Genomic DNA, 22,834 nt, shown 5'->3' with positions numbered 1-22,834 from the left:
CATCCAATCGTGGTTGTATCTCTCTATTAGTGTTACTCGATCTTAATGCTGCATTCAACCCAATTGACCACAAGATTCTTTTATGTTGAAAACTATGTTGGCATTTGTGGAATTGCATTAGCATGGTTTAAATCATACTTATCTGACCGTTATCAGTTTGTAGCAATAAATGAAGAGATGTCTTATTGATCACAAGTTCAGTATGGCGTACCACAAGGTTCAGTACTAGGACCGCTGCTATTCACTCTGTACATGCTACCATTAGGAGATATCATTAGGAGACAGGGAATTAGCTTTCACTGTTATGCTGATGATACTCAGCTATATTTCTTCAAAACCTAACGATACTTACCAATTCACAAAATTAACGGAATGCATAGCTGATATAAATAATTGGATGACTAGTAATTTTCTACTACTAAATTCTGAAAAACAAACAAACAGAGATTCTAATTATTGGACAAAAAACTTCCACACGTAACAGCCTAGAATACTCTCTGACACTTGAGGGCTTCTCTGTTAAGTCTTCGTCGTCGGTTAGGAACCTGGGTGTGCTCTTTGATACCAATCTCTCATTTGAAAGTCATGTGTCTAGTATCTGTAAAACCACATTTTCCATCTTAAAAATATATCTAAATTACGCCATATGCTCTCATTGACAAATGCGGAACAATTAGTTCATGAATTCATGACATCAATGCTAGATTATTGTAATGCTCTACTGGGTGGTTGCCCTGCACGCTTAATGAACAAATTTCAGCTAGTTCAAAACGCAGCAGCTCGAGTTCTTACCAGAACCAGGTAGTATGACCATATTAGCCTGGTTCTGTCAACCCTGCATTGGCTGCCTATTAAACATCGTATAAATTTTAAAATATTGCTGATTACTTATAAAGCGCTAAATGGTTTAGCTCCCCAGTACTTGAGCAAGCTCTTAACGCATTATAGTCCTTCTTCACGCCTATTGCGATCTCAAAACTCCGGCCAGTTGATAATACCTAGAATATCGAAATTGACTGCTGGCGGTAGATCCTTTTCCTATTTAGCACCAAAATTCTGGAACAATCTTCCTAACATTGTCCGGGAAGCAGACACACTCTGTCAGTTCAAATCTAGACTTATAACATCTCTTTGGCCTAGAATATACATAACACACTATAGACTTGCTTAATTCAAAATTAGGCTGCATAGTGTAGATCAGCCGGAATCAGGAACACGTCCCGTAAATCCTGATGTACTTGGTACATCATAAGAAGGATGGTGTCTACGCTAATATTAGTATTTCTGTTTATCCCGAGGGACCCTCTATGGTGGACCTGCGCCTGGACCCATCCCGACTCATCCTTAAGTGCCGGGCTCATCAACAAGACAGCCATTGGCACTGATCCTCAACATCTCGTCTCCAAACCGGTGTGATTACTTCAACTTCCAAAGAGATGGAAATGGACATATGAAGAGTTCAGATGCAAAAGCCTCTAAGTGCCATTTGAAATTTTCTTCTAAAATGATCATTTTTATCAAGCTTGTATATTTAAGTTCAGTAATTTCACTTAAATGGCAATGAAGATTACCTATTAATTGTTATTTAAGTGAAATTGCTGAACTTAAATATACAAGTTTGATAAAAATGGTCATTTTAGAAGAAATTTTCAAATGGCATTTAGAGGCTTTTGCATCTGAACTCTTCATATACTCTTAATGTTTCGATCCAATTTGTTTTGTAATGCTACCTGAATCACACTGTTCCTTTGTTGGCCAGAGGAGAACTGGCCCCCGACTGAGCCTGGGTTCTCCCAAGGTTTTTTCTCCATTAGTCACCTGATGGAGTTTTGGTTCCTTGCCACTGTTGCCTTGGCTTTTGGCTTGCTTAGTTGGGGACATTTAATATTCAACAATATTATTGATCTGTATTGTATTATGTTCATGTTATCACTGTGAAGCTGCTTTGATGCAATCAATCTGTATTGTAAAAAGCGCTATATAAATAAAGGTGACTTGACTTGACTCGACTTGGCAGAATGCTGCTGCCAGAATTCTGAGCAGAACCAGGAAATATGAACATATCACACCAGTCCTCAGGTCTTTACACTGGCTCCCAGTTACATTTAGGATTGATTTTTTTAAATTATTATTGCTGGTATATAAATCATCCAATGGGCTAGGACCTCAATATATTGCAGATATGCTCACTGAATATAAACCCAACAGACCAATAAGATCATTAGGATCATGTTAAATATTTTTAGTTTTAATATTTAATAGTTTTAATATTTATTTTAATTATTTTAATTCCCTCTATGTAAAGCACTTTGAATTATCAGTGTGTATGAAATGTGCTTTATAAATAAACTTGCCTTGCCTAACATTTATTTATTTCAAGTAATACGATTTTTTTAACAGTTTCTGTTAAAGGAGAACTCCGGCGCAAAGTGAACCTTTGGTTTAAAGGAGTAGTTCACTTTTAAAAAAACGTTTGCTGATAATTTACTCACCCCCATGTCATCCAAGATGTCCATGTCTTTCTTTCTTCAGTCGAAAAGAAATTAAGGTTTTTGATGAAAACATTACAGGATTTTTCACCATATAATGGACTTCACTTGATATCAGAAGGTTCAAGGTCCAAATGACCGTTTCATTGGAGCTTCAAAGGGTTTAAACGACACCAGACGATGAATAAGGGTCTTATCTTGTCTAAACGATCGGCCATTTCAAAAATAAATAACAAAGTTTAAGTTTTATAAATGAAAATGCTCGCCTTGCTCTGTTCTGTGTGACACTCGTCATAGTCATACAGGCAGGGGCGTAGCTACATGGTGGCCAGGGGGGGCCACGGCCACCATTGGTCAAGGATCGGCCCCCCTGCCGGCCCCCCCTCCCAACCTCACGGGAAAATAAATTTAATAATAATAAAAAATACAAACTCCAGTAACGGTTTAAAAAGGAAGCTGAAATGTATTTTTTAATCAAGTCATTGATTTGTCACTTACGCTACATATTACGCTCCATATTAGCAACATGTTGGGTCATGCCCCCATCAACAGTGCGAGACATAATGTGCCTGCATTCTGACAGCGCTTAATGAAGACTAGCAGCTAATCACTGGATATACCACTGTAACTAACAGGTGAATAAGTTGGTGATACTTGAAAGCATAACATTAATTGAAATGATAAGATCATATTAGTTATCTTCTGTTCTGACTCAGTTTAATGTGTAAGAATGTGTCGTCGACATAGAGTGAGTTTAGTTAAAGGGTTAGTTCACCCCAAAATTAAAATTAAGTCATTAATTACTCACCCCCATGCTGTTCCAACCCCGCAAGACCTTCGTTCATCTTCGGAACACAAATAAAGATATTTTTGATTGAATCTGAGAGCTAGATCAGTCCTACATAGAATGCCTAAGGGACTGGCTCTTGACAGCCCATAAAGTCATTAAAGAAAAGGTTTAAATATTCCATGTGCCTACAGCGGCTCAATTATAAGTTTATCAAGCGACGAGACTACTTTTTGTGCGAAAAAAACATAAATAACGACTTTATTCCACTATGCCATTACTTCCTTATGGGCGCATGCGCGAGAACTGAGACGAGGACGTTCTCATTCGTCTACTTCTTGTTACCGGCTGCTCACCGCTTAGGAGTTTTACCGCCACCTACCGTATAAAATGATAATCCATATATAAGGCGCTCCGGATTATAAGGAACACTGTCGTTTTTTGAGAAGATTAAAGGCTTTTAAGTGCACCTTATAGTGCGGAAAATACGCAAATTGAAAAGCGTATGTATAGCGCGCATCTTCCTCTGCTTGTAAACAGAAAGTTTTGCGCTTCCAGCTATATCAGCATATCATCTTAAACGGTAGGTGGTGGTAAAACTCCTAAGCGGTGAGCAGCCGGTAACAAGAAGTAGACGAATGAGAACGTCCTCGTCTCAGTTCTCGCGCATGCACTTAAAATGCAATGGTTTACCTAAATAAATTATTGCCTAATATGACAATTCATATTGTGTCTTTCTGTCATTTGCACTAAAAACATCCCTGTCTCATGTTAAGGTCCCTAACCCCTCACATAATGATGACACATTGCACTCGCACATTTATCAATTAGACATTATTAGTGTCATAAGGGAGTTCAATCCATTGTTTATGGCCTGACGAGCCGCGCGTGAGTTTTAGTAATAGTAGTTTTTGACAATCAAGTGCCACCCCAAATAAAAGACTAGCACAGGCTGCCCCCCCCCCCCCCCCCAGAAATAATGTCCTGGCTACGCCCCTGCCACAGGTATTCAGTAGGCCTATGCATGTTACCCCAGGTGAAAAAACTAGTACACTAAAATACATTTTATTTAAGTGCACTTAGTACACTTCCATAATGTACTTAAAGTGCTCTATTTTCGCGCACTTATGTTGTACTTAATATACTAAAAGATAAACTTAAGATAAACTTAAGATCAACTAAGTGTACTCAACTGTGCTATTTTGACACACACTGAAGATGACCTTTATTATATTTTTAATATACTATTTCATCCTGTAAAAAAAAAATTATTTTGTCAAGTCAAGTCAAGTCACATTTATTTATATAGCGCTTTTCACAATACAGATTGTATCAAAGCAGCTTCACAGTGATAACATGTAAGTAGCACAACACAGATCAACAACATTGCTAAACACTAAATAAATAACCCCAACTGAGCAAGCTCAAAGCAAGCCAAAAGCAAGGCGACAGTGGCAAGGAACCAAAACTCCATCAGATTGGATGGAGAAAAAACCTTGGGAGAACCCAGGCTCAGTCGGGGGCCAGTTCTCCTCTGGCTTACATTCATATTGTTTAAATATAAATATTAAATATAAATATTGTTTATGAATCAAACGGCGCCATAACATATCGCAGGCGTTGAGTCGTCTCATCACAGGCGTTGAGTCGTCTCATCACAGGCGTTGGGGCATCCGAAATCCCCGTGAGAGGCTGGACACAAAACTGGACCTGACGAACGCCATTTTTCTCGGGACAAGCGTCCCGAGATAACAGCAGAAAGGCAGATGGGAAATAATTAGCATAGCTGATGTTCATAATAATTTCCGTTATAACTCACAAACTCTCTGTAACCCGAACTCTCCGCAACCCAACCATACGCGCCGACCCGTTTGTCTAAAAGGCTGTCGAGCCCCACTGGTGCGTTAAGCAGTTTCAGTGGCAAACGGTTCCGTATGGCATAACAGAGGACTAGAAGGTAAGCATTATGTGAATGCTTGACTAAAGAGATGCGTCTTTAATCTAGTTTTAAACTGTGTCAGCGAGTCAGAGGCTCGGACCGTATCGGGAAGGCCATTCCAGAGTTTTGGAGCTAAATGCGAGAACGCCCTCCCTCCTTTACTGGACTTCGATATCCTAGGAATGACCAGAAGCCTTGAATTTAGTGATCTTAAGGAACGCGGTGGATTGTAGGGCGAAAGAAGGTCCGTTAAGTACATAGGTGCTAAACCATTTAGGGCTTTATAGGTCAGTAGTAGTATTTTGTAGTTGATGCGGAACTTAATAGGTAACCAGTGTAGAGATGATAAAATCGGTGTTATATGATCATATTTTCTTGACCTAGTAAGAACTCTAGCAGCTGCATTTTGTACTAACTGTAGCTTGTTTATTGAGGATGCAGGACAACCAGCTAATAAAGCATTACAGTAATCTAGTCTCGAGGTCATGAATGCGTGAACTAATTTTTCTGCATCAGAAATAGATAGCATGTTACGTAGCTTAGCAATGTTTCTAAGGTGGAAAAAGGCTGTTCTTGTAACATATGAAATATGATTTTCGAACGACAAGTTGCGGTCTAGTATAACACCCAGGTCTTTTACTGTTGTGGATAAAGTAACAGGACGTCCGTCTATATTAAAGTTGTATTGTGAGAGGTTTTGTGAGTAGTTTTTTGGACCAATAAGTAATACCTCCGTTTTATCTGAATTTAATAGCAGGAAATTACGCGTCATCCAGCATTTTATATCTTTGAGACACTCTGTCATTTTAGATGAGTTAGTGTTTTCATCTGGTCGTGATGAAATATATAATTGAGTGTCGTCAGCGTAACATGACATATTTCAGCAGTACGTATTATGCAAGTCACCATGTAATGATCAGTGACATCATCGCTTTGCGGTATAATATCTATATCAGTTGGATCGGTTCCATATGATATAATTAAATCTAGTGTATGATTTAGACGATGAGTGGGACCACTGATGTTTTGTTTGACCCCAAAGGAGTTTAATAAATCTGTAAACGCAGCCCCTAAAGCATCATTTGTATTATCTACGTGTATGTTAAAATCTCCAGCAATTATTGCTTTATCGACATTTACCAATAGATCCGAGAGAAAGTCTGCAAACTCTTTTAGGAATTCAGCATATGGCCCTGGAGGTCTATATACAGTAGCCAGGGCTAGAGATAATATAGATTTCCTTCTTATATCTAAGAGCGTAACATTTAGCACAAGTACTTCAAATGAATTAAACCTGTGACCTGTTTTCTGAGTAATATTAAAAATATCTTTATAGATTGTTGCAACACCGCCGCCACGACCGATCAGACGAGGCTCATGTTTATAACAGTATCCTGGCGGAGTAGATTCGTTTAGACCGAAATACTCATTTGGTTTAAGCCAGGTTTCAGTAAGGCACAGAACATCGAAGTTATTGTCTGTGACCATTTCATTTACGATAACCGCCTTAGGTGTGAGCGATCTAATGTTTAGGAGACCTAGCTTTAGAAATTGTTTTTGTTGACTGATATTTAGATTTTCTGGTTTAATTACAATAAGATTTTTGCTAGATCCTACACTAGATTTATTGTTTGGCTTCACTAAACGAGGAATAGACACAGTTTCTATATAATGTTCCACACTATGCTTATTAGTTAAGTTTGGACCGCAAAGGCTGTAATTTGGACTTTGACTCATTAGTCATCTGGTGCGTAATGTCTTGGAAATGTTGTCCGACAGCACAGCCGCTCCGATTCGGCTGGGATGGAGACCATCTGTGCTGTACAGCCTCGGTCTTTCCCAAAACAGATGCCAGTTATTTACAAAGTGCAGCCCCTGTTCATTACACAATGACATTAACCATTCATTTAATGCAAAAAGTCTACTGAACCTTTCCTGTCCTTGTCTGTACGTGGGAAGCGGTCCAGACACGATGATCGCTGCTTTAGGCGCTGTGCTGCGTACCGTCTCGATCAGGCTCCTGTAGTCCTTCTTCAGAACCTCCGTCTGCCGCAGCCTGATGTCGTTCGCTCCCGCGTGCAGCACAACAGCTCCGACGCGCTCGTCCCCGTTCAGGATCTCGGGAACCTGTGCAGCAACATCAAGAACACGAGCACCAGGAAAGCAGTGAGTGCGCGCTTTACCTTTATCCGAATTAGCGCGGACATGGCGGACTATGGATGTGCCGATGATCACGGCGTCGTCGCGTTCCGGCTCGCGAAGAGGGGAGAAGCGGTTCCGGGTGGAGATCTCGAAGACCGGGAGGGGCGGAGAGGCAGCTCTGGCTCGAGTCTTCCGCTGTGTGATCCATGGTCCATGTTGTTTCGGTGCCGGAGTGAATGAAGCCTTAGATGATCGCATCTTCCTCGGCAGAGTAACGTACGGCGTAGATGAACTCGGAGTCAAAGAGTGATTTGATTTGTTAGCGTCGGCGCGTGATGCTTCAAGCGTTGAGCGCCGATCCAGCAGCTCGGCTTGCTTCACCAGCAGACCGCGGATCTGTTTCTCGACGTATTCCAGCTCCTGCTTCACCGTGAAGAGCTCGAATGTGTCTTCATCTGCACTCAAAGGTAATGTTAGACACGCATCTGATATGTTCGCCATTATAACGGATGATCAGTAAATTAGTAGTGATACTACAACTATCACTACTAATTTAGGATTGAAATGTCGGAAATAACCAGGATTCAGTGAAACGGGTGTAAAATGAGACGATCAAATAGGCGAGAGGGCACGCGTGGAATGCTAGCGGGCTAAGGCTAGTAGCCAGGATTTAGGGAGGTTGGATATAAGTAGCGAACTAGCGATATCAAAGCAATCCAATTGTTTTTTATAAGGAATACTATCGAGGATAAGTTCACATAATATAAAAATAGAAAGTGCTTGTTTATAAATAAGTGGTAAAGAAGAAAATCAAGGATTTGTGAAGAAATTCTCCGGAGCTACAAACACAAACAACCGATCGCTCGCTAGTTTTTAAATTGGTAAAACATCGTCGTCTGTTCGCTTCATTTCACTGAGGATTGTTTTGTAAACAAGACTGGATTTGCAGACCGATTAAGAGTAAAGAACGGTGCTGTGCCGTCTATATTGATCTGACAGGAATTGTGCAACACACGGATTTTGTTACCACTAATAGTATGTATAAAGCCTATTTTTAATGCATTTTAATTATACTAATAAATTATTAAAAATATACTATATAATAAATATATACATATTATACTTAAGGTGTATTCCTTTGACCAAAAAAGTACACTAAAAACATATTGTTAAAGTGCACTTAGTACACTTCCATAATGTACTTAAAGTGCTCTATTTTCGCACACTTATTTTGTACTTAATATACTAAAAGATAAACTTTAGTTCTTCTTAAGATACACTTAAGATCAACTAAGTGTACTCAACTGTGCTATTTTGACACACACTGAAGATGACCTCAATTATATTTTTAATATACTATTTCAACCTGTAAAAAAATGTATTTTGTTACCATTTTTAGTATGTCTAAAGCCTATTTTAATGCATTTTAATTATACTAATAAATTATTAAAAATATACTTATAATATATTATAAATATATACATATTATACTTAAGGTGTATTCCTTTGACCAAAAAAGTACACTAAAAACATACTGTTAAAGTGCACTTAGTACACTTCCATAATGTACTTAAAGTGCTCTATTTTCGCGCACTTATTTTGTACTTAATATACTAAAAGCAGTACTTCTTAAGATAAACTTAAGATCAATTAAGTGTACTCAACTGTACTATTTTGACACACTGCAAATAAACTTAAAACCCATCTTTAATGTATTTTAATTATATTAATAACTTAACATATTATAAATATATAAAAATTATACTTAAAGGTGCCCTCTGGCATTTAAAATCAAATCATACAACATATTCCATACCAGATGGGGCCAGTATACCTCCAGAAATACCTCCACGGCCACGCGCACTCTCATGTCTTCAAACAACACGGGCGAGTCAATACATGGCTCTGGGGCGAGCGTGTTGCTCTGTCTCCCTCGTGCATAATCAAATCAATTGACACGATAGTAAAAGGTTGGAAGACCGCAGTTTCACATGGAGCACTTGAAGATTTTTACAGATTAGAGGCTAAATGAACAACATCTCAATACTAAATTATAAAGGCCGTCTCATAGACAAGTCGGTGCATTTCCACAATATGGGAAAATTAAAGCCCAGGCTATTATTTCTAGTTTTATGATATTCGTTTTGTTCATATTACATTTTTATCATTAGTTTTAATTAATTTGACAGACAGCATTCCCTGATGTGGACCAAGCTAGTGTCTTTCAGTGCTGCCAACTCTCACAACACTTTTCACACACTCTCAAGCCACACATCAATTTTGTCATGCACAGAAAAGGACACGGAGACCGATGTCAGCTCTCAGATTCTGTTAATTTTATTACGTAATTCAAACAATAAATACAGTATTGGCGCTTTACACGACAGATCCCTAACGCACGTGAACCGATAATCTCTACTAGCTAATGGTAAAAGAACACGAACACTGTTACAGTAGGTTACAACTTACCAAAATGTATTCCTCATGCATAATATCGACCAATCATTTTTTTTAACTCTTCCCTGAACTGAAATGTAGTAGTGGGCTGTATTTTCCACACGACTGACATCAGGTTCAAGTACACACAAGCCGCCGACTTACTCGTCTATTGCAGTTTGGCTGGTGGTAATGTTGCCTGCCCGCATACTGCCTCCCATGGCCAAAACTGGTATTACGACACCTGCCGGGCCGGGGCTAGTAATTTAGCATGCTAATTCAGGTTAATATCTCGGCAGCATTATAACTTGTCATTTTTTTAATGACATCATCAACCTTATTTTTTCTCATTCTTTTGATGCGTGTAGCTCATTTTTGGGGCATTTTAACCTCAATTTTTACAGATGGCACCTTTAAGGTGTATTCCTGTCAAAAAAGTACACTAAAATACATTTTATTAAAGTATAAAAATACATCCAATGTACTTAAAGTGCTACATTTGCACACACTGATTAAAGGTTTTTCTTTAGTACTTCTTAAGATAAACTTAAGATCAACTTAACTATGCTATTTTTAGACACACTGAAGATGAACTAAAATATGCTTTTAACACACTATTTCAGCTTCAATTTTTTTATTGTAAGAAAATGTAACCCATATGTAGCAGTATGCATTTACGCTCCTTATTAACACACGACTGGAGGGCGATTTAACGTTAGTGATGGGGACTTTAAATGTGGCTTGTGCACGTCAGCTGGGAAGGCATCATACGTGACGTCATGTCCTTGTTGTCATTCCGGCTTGATGGGCAAGTGCTAGAGAGTGGACGGGGAAATTAACCGGTATGCACTCGGCTGCGCTCCTTTTTGTCCATTTAAACATTATTCAAAGGATAGTTTGTGGGAATTACAAGCAAAAGTGAAAAACTTGCATTTTAAGTAGACTTATTGCAATGCAATTGACAAACGTTAATGTAGCAGACCCCTCCCGAATAATGGACAAAACTTTAATGATGTTGATGAAGTTTGTTGAGTCCGTTTCACTCCAATAATTATCTCAATCACCTCACAAATCACTGTAAAAGCTGAACAAAGAAAATACAAAAGCTTGCATTAACGACTCGTACAAACTCACTCTCCGTTATATTACCAATAACATACAGTAAAATAAAGATATTAATAACAACAAACCATAAACAAATGTATACAGACCGTGTGCTTTTCCAGGGGGGTGCTTATCACTGTTATACTTTAATAACTTTCAAAACTGCTCTCCCCCTTTGCTTTCCTGCCATCAACCGCGTGCTCTACCCTTACTTCCTTTTTCGCCCCCGTCAAAATAAAAGTCCCTCCTTAAAGGAACACTCCGACTTTTTGGGACTTTAGACTATTCACCTTTTCCCCCAGAGTTGGATACATTTATACATACCTTTTTCATCTCCGTGCGTGCTATAAGTCTGTTTGACGCACCCACCGCTAGCCTAGCTTAGCACAAAGACTGGATGTAAATGGTTGCAGCTGGCATACTAATTCAAATGAGTGCGCATTTGGCGTATATGAGTAATCCAAATAAAATTCATTGTAGCAGCTGACCTACATGGTAGCACATATGGACAAAAAAACATGCTAAAAAAACATTTATTTTTAACCCAAGAAAAAACAGTAAAACAATACAATCATATTTGATTGCCTTTATTTCATTGTAAACAGTTCATGAAGGATCATGAATAGGATCATGAAACGCGGACCACTTTTGCCCTGTTAAAATATTATCTTCAACCAAATCGACAAGATTTTTAAAGTTTTCTTTCCTTTTTTCAAAACACATTGTGGCAATAAGATTGATTAAAAAAACTATTTATATTTCGCATTTATACTTCATGAAACATTTAAAACATTTTTAGACACGGGAAAAATGAACAGTCACAAAATATGCTAGCCTACTCTCCACATTTGAAACATATTGACAGCACATTGTCTCTCCAGCTTAAGCAGTTATTTGGCAGAAAGAAAAAAAACTTACAGACCTAGACATTGTCCAGACTAGTGCAACAGTAATTTTAGTTTTTTTGCGTACTGCATATGCATCGATAATGGTCCCAGGTGAGAGCTTGGCCGTAATGTCGCTGTGGTGAGCAGGACGGCCGAGGGACGTGAGAGAAAGTCGCGAGGCCGGTGGTGCGATTGCTAATGAGCAGCACCTGCGAAGCACACCGGTCTCGCATCTCTCATGAAGGAGCGGAGGCATAAAGGGGGAGCGACGGAGTGGATGATCGAGAGAGGAACAGGCCTGCTTTTGTTTGTATTTTATATTTTATTTTCGGTAGCCAGCAGTCGTCGGTGAGGGGCTGCTGGCAGGTAATTTGTTTATTTTGTTTAAATAAAGTTTTATTTTTGATTATTATCCGGTTCCTGCGTCCTTCTTCCCTGAACTTTGTTACAGTCGCTTTCAATGTGAAGGATCGCAAGAGACGAAAACCTGGCTGCTCAACCTGGCAGCCAGTTCCTTATCCTCCTCATCGCAGAGAAGCTTCTCTCATGACACAATCGACAGAGTGAGCGATAACTGTTGAGATTGGGACAACGTTAGGTATTTTTTCTTTTTTTTTTTTTTTTACAGCTTTTTTAAGAAAATGCGACTACCCGTTTCAGGCACCGGGGGGGCAATGATCCCCCCCCCAAAACTCCGTTTTACCGGATAAGGTAAAACGGGCTTCAATCGTCTCAATGGAGTTCCATTTCCTTTACTGTCTATGGTATTTGGTTGTGTTGTGAACGTTTGCAGTGCGTTTCTGTATTTGGTTGTGTTGTGAGCTTTTGCAGCGCGTTTCTGTATTTGGTGGTGTTGTGAGTATTTGGAGAACCTATGTTGTGAGACTGATGAAGATTTTCTTAATTTGTGGGTGTTTTTTTCTGTTTGTATGCATTTTTTTGTATTTGCAAGAGTTTTTTTCTATTCGCATGTGTCTTCATCAGGTTGCAGCGTGGTGAGCTCTCTCGGCCACTGTACTAATCATAGTGTCACTAACGTTACATTAGATCTGCCTAATGGCACTGTTATAGTAGGTCATCTAAAAACATAACGGAACACTTACCTCAGCCGCAGGTGATCCACTTTGTCCTGTCTGTGCTATAGATGGGATGGCCGTATGTATCCTTCAGCACACGTTTATGATCAGTGTGGCAAATTCCATTTTTTTCAAAATAGTCGTCCTCATTGAAATGTACCGAGCAAACATAATGTCCCTTGATAATCTCTTTAGGTGTGTTTGGATCAATATCCAGAGCAAGTAAGTTAGCCATTTCTTCATCCAGTCAGCGTTTTTAATTGGAATTCTGTGAAACATGGTATTACCTCCCTTGTTTACTGTCGCTGCTATTTACAATAGAGCGAAAACCCATGACTGTAAACTACGCTTTTACTATTTATAAATTCCTGACTCTGTTACCCAAACTCTGAGCGAACTCTCTGCTCCTCACCACGGCGTGTCTCAGGTGATGCGGTTATCACTCCGTCAAAGTAGCAGAGAATAGTTCCCAGTTTTTATACGGTTAAAAGATGTCTGTGTCTCATTTGACTTTGTTATTTGTACACTCTGTGACTATACAAATCACAACATGTAAATATAAAAACGTTTGAGTTATTTTGTCACTCATTTGGATTAGTATGAAAGCTGCAACCATTTACATCCAGTCTTTGTGCTAAGCTAGGCTAGCGGTGGGTGCGTCAAACAGACTTAAGCACGCACGGAGATGAAAAAGGTATGTATGGACTTATCTAACTCTGGGGGATAAGGTGAATAGGCTAAAGTCCCAAAAAGTTGGAGTGTTCCTTTAATAAGATAAATAAATTTCTTAAACCTAATTTAAACTAACAGGACTATCAAAAATGTATACAAAAATGAATGAGAAGAATTATCACAACAAAATTTGTTACATAATACATTATAAGTTTTCTACATTATAAATGTATTTTCCCCCCAAAAAATATTCAAATTATAATTATATAAATATTAAAATATATTGCAGTAGGCCTAAGTGTTTAAAAAGTACTTTAAACATATGTTGTGGAAATGATTCTCTGTTATTCGAAAAGATAGGAGGAAGAAGACAAGTGGAAACCTTTTCAAAAGTCAAAGTATCAAAAGTTTATTTTCTTGCAAGAAAATAAATCCAATCTTTGGCGTTCAACATACAGAACAGTGTCTACATGTGAAGGCGAAGGCTAGTCCTTCTCATCATCCTTATATACCTGAAAACCCAGGAAACCATGCAGGCTATGTCTGGTTTTGCTACCGATTGTCTCCTACACCGTCTAGCAAGGAAACATGTTTGCGCTGCTCTTAACTATTCTTGTAGACCGTATATTTAATCTGGACAGCACAATGACGTTTGTGTTTTAAGTTTCCTGTGTTCAAGTACAGCTTGACTTCACACCTCAATTTATCTTTTGGTTGCAAGTTCTGTTCGACCTCACACCTTTCTGCTTTATCTTTTGTTTGATCAAAACCCTGCACAAATATAATTCACACTTGAGATACAATGAGCTATTAAAATGTTTCCATGCTGCTTGCTTCTTTGTTAAACACAGAACAATATGTCCTCACACTAAGCTTACATTACTTATGCATTTCAGTTTAGTTATACCTTAAGCTTACTCTAACTTATGCATTTCTAACAGCTTGTTATATCTTTAACAATGTCCTTTGGATTACATGAACATCTTCCTTTAAATGCTTATGAGTATATGTTAGATGATATGAATATTTCCCTTTAAATGCTCATGAATACCTCTTTTCCAACGTTAGTAAAAGTTACACACACATCTATCACATCTTAATGAAATAAAAGAAAACATATAAAAGAAAATAAAGATCATATATGAAAGAAAAGAAACTTGTATAAATGTAAATGCAAAATTAGCCATTACACATACTAAAAGCTTAACCATTTTGCTATGTTCTTACACAAAGAGCAGCATAATGTTTTCTTTAAATAGGCCTACACAAAAACTTCAAAAAAAATTGTATGAGTGTGTTTAGCATATTTCTTAAAAATGTATTTAAGCGTATATTACTTAATCATATATTTATTAACAAAGTACTTGTAGTATACTTTTTAGAAATATATTAAAATTATGCTTGTATTTAGCATATTTCGTAAAAGTATTATTTAGCATATATTTATTACCAATGTAGTATAGAATATACTTTTTAGAAATATATTAAAACGATATGCTTGTTTAGCATAGGCCTATTTCTTAAAGCTATGGTATACGATGTTAAAAATCGGTCGAGACGGTAGGGAAGTTTTAAAAAACTCCTCCCGCCCCTCCACACACACCCCCCTCCCCTCTGTGCTACCTGATCCCAGCTGACGTATGTCACATTTGAGTTCACGTCAACGCAAGACGTCAATGCAAGATTAGCAACACATGAAATGTTCTAAACTCCCCACCACCATTATAATACTATTAGTATTGCTAAGGTTTTCAGTAACTGTTATTGTAGCACGCAGCGCATCTTGTTCAAATTCCGATCGGCTCGAACAGAAACCTCGAACAAGAAATATAATTACTTTGACCCGTGATAGGCGATGCTAAACGGCTAACATTCCAATGCCGACCGGCAGCATGAGCAAGTTGTCAAACTGATAAAAAGCCATGTAACACGTCACACCATAAAAGAATAAGTAAATGTTTACCTGCTCAACAAAAAGTCATCCATGTCAGCGTCATTTTCAGTCCCAGATCTCCCTGAAGCTTTCTCCAACGGTCAATGAAGGACGCTATATTTATCCTACTTAGAGTCCGCCGTTCTTCACATTTCTATTTAATCTCTGATCTTTCCTCCACAGACTTTCTCTTTCGTCCAAACTTTACAGTAGGGGCAAGCAGGGGCCGCTTGCTGTTGTCGTTTATATTTTTATCCATTGCTTTATCCATTGCTGATCTGACGCTACTAGCTAGCTACCATAGACAGTCTGTCAGCTGTTTGCTCGCGCACGGAGGGGGGCGGGGGCGGGTGCGGTTGGGTGGGAGACGTGAGCGCCAGGCGGAGTTTCAAGTGGAGCTGGTGATTGGATGAGAGCAGTTGACCAATATAAGCTGTGCGGCCGCACAGCTTATATTGGTCAACTTTTCTGCGGCTATACAGCCAATATGTGAATGGATTTTTTTCATTCTTTTTTCTATTCATATTGTTAGGATTGTACTATATAACCATAACCAGCATTTAAACAAGGATATTAATAATGAACAATCTTTGAAATCGTATACGTATAATAAAGCATACATTTATTGCCAATGTACTTATAGTGCATTTGTTAGAAATATATTAAAATTATGCTTGTGTTTAACATATTTCTTAAAAGTGTAATTAAGTATGTATTTATTACCAATGTAATATAGTATATACTTTTTAGAAATATATTAAAATTATGCTTGTGTTTAGCATATTTCTTAAAAGTATAATTAAGCATACATTTATTGCCAATGTACTTATAGTGCAAATGTTAGAAATATATTAAATTATGCTTGTGTTTAACATATTTCTTCAAAGTGTAATTAAGCATATATTTATTACCAATGTACTTTTAGTATACTTTTTAGAAATATATTAAAATGATATATGCCTGTGTTCAGCATATTTCATAAAAGTATTATTAAGCATATATTTATTACCAATGTACTTATAGTGCATTTGTTAGAAATACATTAAAAATATGCTTGTGTTTAACATATTTCTTAAAAGTATAATTAAGCATATATTTATTACCAATGTATAGTGTACTTTTTAGAAATATATAAAAATTATGCTTGTGTTTATCATATTTTATAAAAGTATAAGTAAGCATAGATTTATTGCCAATGTACTTATAGTGCATTTGTTAGAAATACATTAAAAATATGCTTGTGTTTAACATATTTCTTCAAAGTGTAATTAAGTATATATTTATTACCAATGTACTGTAGTATATACTTTTTAGAAATATATTAAAATTATGCTTGTGTTTAGCATATTTCTTAAAAGTATAAGTAAGCATATATTTAATGCCAATGTACTTATAGTGCATTTGTTATAAATATATAAAAAATATGCTTGTGTTTAACATATTTCTTAAAAGTATAATTAAGCATATATTTATTACCAATGTACTTTTAGTATACTTTTTAGAAATATATTAAAACTATATGCTTGTTTCATAAAAGTACAATTAAGTATATATTTATTACTAATAAGTGTAATTAAGTATATATTTATTACCAATGTACTATAGTATATACTTTTTAGAAATATATTAAAATTATGCTTGTGTTTAGCATATTTCTTAAAAGTATAATTAAGCATACATTTATTGCCAATGTACTTATTGTTTAAATGAGCTGTGTCCCGTTGGCTGCTCGTTTATTGGATCCCCGTGTCTGTCTGGCCACGGTGGAGGACTTGCCATAGTATGGAGAAATAGCTATTCCTGTCAGCTGGTGAGCATGGAAACTTTTTCTTCTTTTGAACTGCAAATCTCTATAGGATCAGCCGGATAAAGCCGTTCTTTTGCATCCTCATTTATCGTCCTCCTGGTCCTGCTGTACAGTTTTTAACAGAGTATACGGACTTTATATCATCTGTTATTCATTTTGAAAAACCATTAATGGTTGGGTATTTTAACCTGCACACTGATGTTGCTGATAATCATGCCGCAAAAGATTTTCTCAGCATTACGGATTCACATAATCTAAAGCAACATGTTCATGGACCCACACTGGTGGTCATACATTAGACCTTGTTTTCACACTAGGTTTGGATGTTAATGCAATATGTTGTGAGTATATGTCGATTAGTGACCATAAGTGTATCTTTTTTTTATATTTCTGCCACTGCTGACCCTCCTTGTCAGAAACGTCTAACAAAACCGCGCATTATTACTCAAACAACTGTTGAGCAATTTATCTCTCTGTTTGATTGTGATCTTAATTTGATGGGTTGTAGTAATGATGTTGAACTCTTAATGCAATCTTTTAACAATGTCTGCTCTTCTGTATTGGACGAAGTGGCTCCTTTAAAGATAAAAACTAAGCCCATCTGTAACACCGTGCCTTGGATGACGGACGATGGAGGAGGTGCCGTACGACTGAACGTCTGTGGAAATCCACCAGGCTTGAAGTGCACCGCCTGTATCTTAAGGAACTTATGCATGATTTTAACAATCTAGTTGCGAAATCTAGGACTGCTTATTTCTCTAATTTAATATCTTCCTCTAAGCGAAACCCTAAGGTTTTATTTGATACCATACACAACATTGTATCTCCTCCAGCCACTGTGACAACAATATGCTCTCAAAATGATTGTGATAGGCTGCTGTCTTTTTTTATTGATAAGGTGCAGTCTATTAGATCAAATATTCTGCGTGGACCACACCCTCCTGTGGACTGTATTCATTCACCTAGGCCTATTTTCATTGAGTCTTTTAAACCAATCAGCCTCCTTGATTTGCTAAACTTGATTAATAAAATAAATATATCCTCTTGTCCACATGATATAATACCATCCTCATTATTCTAGTTTTGTTAGTTTTGTTTGCAGATGATACCAACATTTTCTATTGTGATGACAATTATGATAAAGTTATTAATGTTGTAAATACGGAATTAAGGAATATTAAAGAATGGATGGACAGTAATAAATTGTCTTTGAACTTAGATAAAACTAAAGCCATTTTATTTGGTAATCATAAGGAAAAAATGGATAAGATGATTGAGATAGACGGGTTACAAATTGAATATGTCTCTGAAATAAAAATTTTAGGAGTTATAATAGACAGCAAACTAACTTGGAAAACTCACATCAGGCACATAAAAACCAAAGTCTCCAAAAGCCTTGCGATAATAAATAAAGCCAAACAGGTACTTGATGAGAATGCACTACGTATCTTGTATTGTTCCTTAATTTTACCGTACTTAACTTACTGTGTTGAAGTATGGGGAAATAACTACAACAACTTAATACAATCACTATTTATTCTACAAAAAAGGGCAATACGTATTATAAACATGGCTGATTATCTTGATCATACAAATCCACTTTTTCTTAAATCTAAATTATTAAAAATACAGGACCTAGTTAAAGTTAATATAGCAAAATTTTTATTTAAAGCATTTCACAACCTTTTACCTTCTAACATACAAAAGTTATTTACACATAGTGAGAAGTCGTATAGTTCGAGGAGTTATGGGAACTTTGTTATGCCTGTGGTCAGAACAACTAGGAGAAGTTTTTGTGTGTCTGTATGTGGAGTTAAACTTTGGAATAGTTTGGGGCTGGAACTGAAACAAAGCAAAAATATTCATCAATTTAAAGTACATTATAAACAGAAGGTCTTATCGCAATACATGTCGGAAATGGTTTAATTTCCTGTTGTATTCATTGTATTTTGTTAATATTACCCTGTAGGTATTCTGATTACCATTGTTGGTATTTTCTTAGATGTATCCATGTGTTTATACTCTGTTTTATTTTACCTTGTAGGTAATTGATTACCATTGTTGGTATTATTATAATTGTTACCTGAGTTCATGATCATATATGGTGTGTATTTAGGATATGTTTTGTTTTGTTTTGGTATTGTTTGGCCTTTGATGAGGGAGAAAGGGTTTCCCTTCCTTCCCTTCTCATGTTTTCATATATGTACTTATGTTCAGAATTGTTATTGAATGTTATGATAATGTGTAAGGAAGTAATTATTATTGTTTTGTTTTCCTGTTTTTGGTAACCGGGGTGGGTTCAAATAAGTTTGACTTCTATCCACTCCGTTTCGAGCAATAGATTTAGGTTTTGTTAAAGTCGATGTAAATATTATGAATTTAAAGGCTTGTACAGATTAACCAAAATGCTGCGTATTGCCTTGTCATGTGTAACTACATATTGCTCGAAATAAACAAATAAATAAATAAATAAATAAATAAATTCTCAAAAGCACTCCCTGTCATTGGCCCTAGTATAGTAGCTATTGTCAATTCCTCACTGGCCACAGGCTGTGTCCCATCCTATCTCAAACATGCCACCATTCAACCTAAATTTAAAAAGCCTAATTTGGACCCTACAGTTTTGAAGAATTATCGGCCAATATCTAAGCTGCCATTGCTGTCCAAAATTCTTGAAAAAGTTGTTGCTAATCAACTTACAGATGTTTTAGAGAATTTGGAGTTGTATGACAAATTTCAATCAGGTTTTAGGAAGAGACACTCTACTGAGACGGCCTTGGTGACCTTCATATGGCCTCGGACGCAGGTCTATGTTCAAGTCGAGTCAAGTCACATTTATTTATATAGCGCTTTTCACAATACAGATTTTATCAAAGCAGCTTCACAGTGATAACATGAAAGTAGTACAACACAGATCAATAATACTGTTAAATATTAAATACTAAATAACCCCGACTAAGCAAGCCAAAAGCAAGGCGACAGTGGCAAGGAACCAAAACTCCATCAGATTGGATGGAGAAAAAACCTTGGGAGAACCCAGGCTCAGTCGGGGGCCAGTTCTCCTCTGGCTTACATTCATATTGTTTAAATATAAATATCAAATATAAATATTGTTTATATATAAAACGGCTCCATAACATATCGCAGGCATTGAGTCGTCTCTTCACAGGCGTTGGTCTTCTCGTCACAGGCGTTGGGGCATCCGAAATCCCTGTGAGAGGCTGGATACAAAACTGGACCTGACGAATGCCATTTTTCTACAAGCGTCCCGAGATAACAGCAGAAAGGCAGATGGGAGATAATTAGCATAGCTGATGGTACTTCTAGACCTTAGTTCTGCTTTCGATACTGTGGACCACCATATCATGATTAGGAGACTACGTGATTGTGTGGGCATATCGGGAGTGGCCTTAGATTGGTTTACCTCATATCTTTCCGATAGAAGTTTTAATGTCTATATTGATGATTCCCACTCTACATCATCACCCCTGCTTTGTGGTGTTCCACAGGGTTCAGTGTTGGGCCCAATATTGTTTATTTTATACTTGTTGCCTCTTGGTCAGATCATCAGTGATTTTAACATTTCTTATCACTTCTACGCAGATGACATTCAGCTTCATTTTGATTTCTAGCAAAATGAGTCATCCAAACTTACAATGCTTACTGTATAGACACCATAAACAGCTGGATGGCTGAAAGTTATCTGCAGCTTAATCCATATAAAACAGGTTTTAATTGTAGCGCCAGACAGCGCTATCCATCTGATCAAGCAAAACATTGGACCGTTGTCATCTGCGGTCCGGACTAGTTTAAGGAACCTTGGGGTGACATTTGAAAAATCTCTATCCTTTGAAACCCATATCAAATCGCTGACTAAATCCTGTTTTTTCCACCTGCGTAATTTAAGTAAATTGAAGTCTGTGGTATCTCAATCAGAACTGGAGATGCTCATTCATGCCTTCATTTCCTCCCGTATTGATTATTGTAACTCACTTTTCTTTTCGCTTAATAAATCTGCTCTTCATCGACTGCAATCCATTCAAAATTCAGCTGCTAGGTTACTTACTCGTTCAAATAGACACACCCATATCACCCCAATACTCCGCTCCCTTCACTGGCTTCCTGTTACTTACAGGATCCAATTCAAAATACTAACTATAACCTATAGGGCTTTACATGGTCAGGCCCCTGCTTATCTTGCTGACATAATTCATTTTCATACTCCTCTCCGGTCTCTCAGGTCTAATAATCAAAAGTTGCTATCTACGTCACGCACTCGTTTAAAGACATGTGGGGTTAGAGCCTTCGCCGCTATGGCACCCAGATTATGGAATGCTTTGCCTACCAGTATTAGGTTGGCTGAGAATGTGGACAGTTTTAGGGGACAAGTGAAGACTCACTTGTTCAGGTTAGCTTTTGGGTAATCTCTGTACTTTATATGTTGATGATTTTATCTGTTTTATTTTATTTTTTATCAATTTTTGTAAATTGTAAAGCGCTTTGTGACTAAGTCTGTGAAAGGCACTGTATAAATAAATTTTACTTACTTACTTACTACTAATGTACTTATAGTGCATTTGTTAGAAATATATTAAAATTATGCTTGTGTTTAGCATATTTCTTAAAAGTGTAATTAAGCATATATGTATTGCCAATTTACTTCTAATATACTTGGTAGAAATATATTAAAATGCAAAAACATTCCACTAAAAATACATTTAAAATATCAATGGTATTTAATATACTTAAGCAATTACACTTAAGTACTACTTAAGTAAAAGTATACTTTAAATTAGTGTATTTATAGTGTACAATTTTTACACTTTTATTTAGCACAAAAAGAAAGAATGTACTACAAATATACTTTCTTGTATTTAAGTGTTTTTTTAGTACACTCAAGTACACTTCTTTTTCACCTGGGACTGATTGTTTAACTAAAATCAAATTCGAAATACATTTTTATGCAGCAAGTTTGCATATGCTTATTCAAATTTTTCTTCACCATCTGGATGAAGATATGGAGCTGAGACTGTGCGGTGTTGTTGTGTTTAGTGATTTAAAAAGAAAACTTCAGAATGATGTTCATTCATGAAGTTCCATGAAAAACACACAGCATCCATGTATGTCCGTGTTATGAGTAGGGTTTTTTTCTATTTATTCTCTCACACACACACTTATATACACACTCACACACACACACACACACACACACACATTCACGCTCATACCCGCTCTCTCTTTCCTCACCTGTTAGTCTTTGCAATCAGCACTCGCGCTGATTTGCTTTTACACCTGTTTCTACTTTTCCCTAAAGGCGGGCATACACTGTGCGATTTTCGTCCGATTTTGAGCCGAATTCTGACTCGTGCGACTCTTTTTCCTGTCGGACCGATTTTCAGCTTTGTCGTGCGATCGTTTGTCGTGCAGTGTTCGTGCAGTGTACAGGGAGAAACGAGAGGCGATTAGCCTCTCACGATCAACAATCGGATGGTCGGATGAATTTCTGGCATGTCAGAAATTTTGGTCGCTCCTCGTGACTATATCGCACAGTTGAAGCAAAGT

This window comes from Pimephales promelas, chromosome 14 (assembly GCF_988280905.1).
Source record: "Pimephales promelas chromosome 14, fPimPro1.hap1.1, whole genome shotgun sequence".
NCBI lineage: Eukaryota > Metazoa > Chordata > Actinopteri > Cypriniformes > Leuciscidae > Pimephales > Pimephales promelas.
Note: the sequence above shows the minus strand (reverse complement) of the source record.